The sequence below is a fragment of the Rattus norvegicus genome, chromosome 15 (assembly GCF_036323735.1).
Source record: "Rattus norvegicus strain BN/NHsdMcwi chromosome 15, GRCr8, whole genome shotgun sequence".
Lineage (NCBI taxonomy): Eukaryota > Metazoa > Chordata > Mammalia > Rodentia > Muridae > Rattus > Rattus norvegicus.
The window spans coordinates 91,764,117-91,766,511 of NC_086033.1; positions in this window are offsets into that span (position 1 = coordinate 91,764,117).

Genomic DNA, 2,395 nt, shown 5'->3' on the forward strand with positions numbered 1-2,395 from the left:
CATCTTATTTCATGGATGTGAATGTTTAGCCTGGGTGTATGTGTATAAGTGTACACATGTGTGTGCAGAGGGCACAAACTTGTTGCTCACAGAAGTCAAGAGGGTGTCGAATCTTTTGAATTCAAATTCTAGATGCTTGTGAGCAGCCACACAGACGTTGAGAATTGAACCAAGGTCCTCTGCAAGAGAAACAAGTAGTCTGAAACACTGACCTAACTCTCCAGACATATTCTGGGTATTTGCATGACCCACTTATCTTTGAACTAAAGAAAAGTACCTTAGTTATTGCCACCTTTATGAAGGTCTTTTCTGGTTCTCCTGGGGTCGGGGGTAGGGAAGCTTTAGGGGAAAAATGACTAGGTGTAATGTCAGTTGTGTGACTGAATGAGGACAGCCACCATAACAGTTCAGCCACCATAAATCACATTGGTGGAAGGCTTTGTTCCCTGGACTTCTTCCTGGATGTCATTCTCTTGGTTATCTCGCCTGCAGCAGGATCAGATTTGCAGAAACAAGCCATTTGATTTCTATGACATTTTGTGAGTCTTTCCTTCCACTGACAGAACAAGAGCTGTGCTCTGCTGTAGAGCTCTTCAGATTGATACTACTGGGATAGTTGTTTCTCTAACAAAAGCAAGGCACAAAGCCTTTGTGAATTCTTCTTGTTTGGATTAGAAAGGAAGTACTTTCTCTCTGTATTCACTTTGCTATTCAAATAGTGTTTGGGACATTCTGTTCCTCTCTCCTGCAGTTCAAACCTCTCCAGGTAAAGTGACAAACAAGCTACAGCTTTGCAGTGGCACCTGAAGTGTTCAATAGATATAAGATAGCCTCTCTGGAATTGTGAGCACTTGTTTCTAAAATATCACTCATCATGCTCTTCTGTGTCCTTTTATAATGCGTATTTTACTCTCCCAGACCAAAACTTGCCAATTCATATGTATTTTAAATTATATAAAACTTTTTTTTGTGGGTAATGGTTTTCTTTTCACATTTATCAGTTGCTAGATATTTAAGTTTCTTTCTTTAAGTAATATGAAAAGTGCTATTACAACAGTGGTGGACAATCATGTGTCAACATACATTTTTATTTATCTTGGACACAACTCTAAAAGTCAAATTTCTGTGTGATCTTGTAATTTTTTTATCTTTATTAACTTGAGTATTTCTTATTTACATTTTGATTGTTATTCCCCTTCCCGGTTTCCAGGCCAACATCCCCCTAGCCCCTCCCCTTCTATATGGGCTTCCCCTCCCAATCCTCCCCCTATTACCACCCTCCCCCCAACAATCACGTTCACTGGGGGTTCAGTCTTGGCAGGGTCAAGGGCTTCCCCTTCCACTGGTGCTCTTACTAGGATATTCATTGCTACCTATGAGGTTGGAGCCCAGGGTCAGTCCATGTATAGTCTTTGGGTAGTGGCTTAGTCCCTGGAAGCTCTGGTTGGTTGGCATTGTTGTTCATATGGGGTCTTGAGCCCCTTCAGCTCTTCTAGTCTTTTCCCTGATTCAAGCAAAATAAATTATATTTACTTGTGTTTTCTTATTTGAGAAATATCCATCAAAGATCGTTTCATTGGATATATAAAACTCTATGTTGAACACATTTCTGACACTATATTCCAGGAACTTATATTTCTTCACTACCCTTGTACTAACCTATAAAATTCCTACAATCCAGAAGTTACAAATTTTAGCATGGAATGAGTTTGAGTTTTCTTTTTGATAAAAGTATTGGAAATTACAACTTGCATTTTCCTTCAAATCATCAAAAATTATATTTTAATTTCCATTTGTCTGGCAGTCATCAGCTTATCATATTATTATCCCTTGGTTTTTAAAAAGATGAATGCTAGGCTACAGTATACCAGGAAATATATAATATACTGTGGCTTCAAAGCAAACAAAATTAAGAAGTATAGTCTTTCCTCTGAGGTCAAACTTATTAGGATATTTGGATAAGCAACTAAGCTGTCACTGTAAATGAATCCAGTGTCTTCCTGATAGAAATGGAAACCGTTTACATCTACAAAGTCCTGACCTCAACACATAACTGATGTTTTTAATCTATCATAAGACTCACCTTCATATCGGTTGTTAATTTGTCTGGATTCATTCACATCATCCCACAATACTTCTGTGGTACACACAGTACGTTAAAGCCGACAATGCATGAAAAATTACTATTGAGTTCTTGGTTTCCCTTTCCTACCTTAAGGGATCTGTGTTTTACCACTGCCCTTGTCACAGTATGTTTCACTGTACTTTTCTATTGTTGTATTTTTTTCACTTCAGATGTATCAAAATAGTATTGACCAAGAATACAATGTCTCAGTGATATTTGTTCAGGTGAAATAGAAAATAATATTTCTTGAAACCACTGATTGAGAGCAAG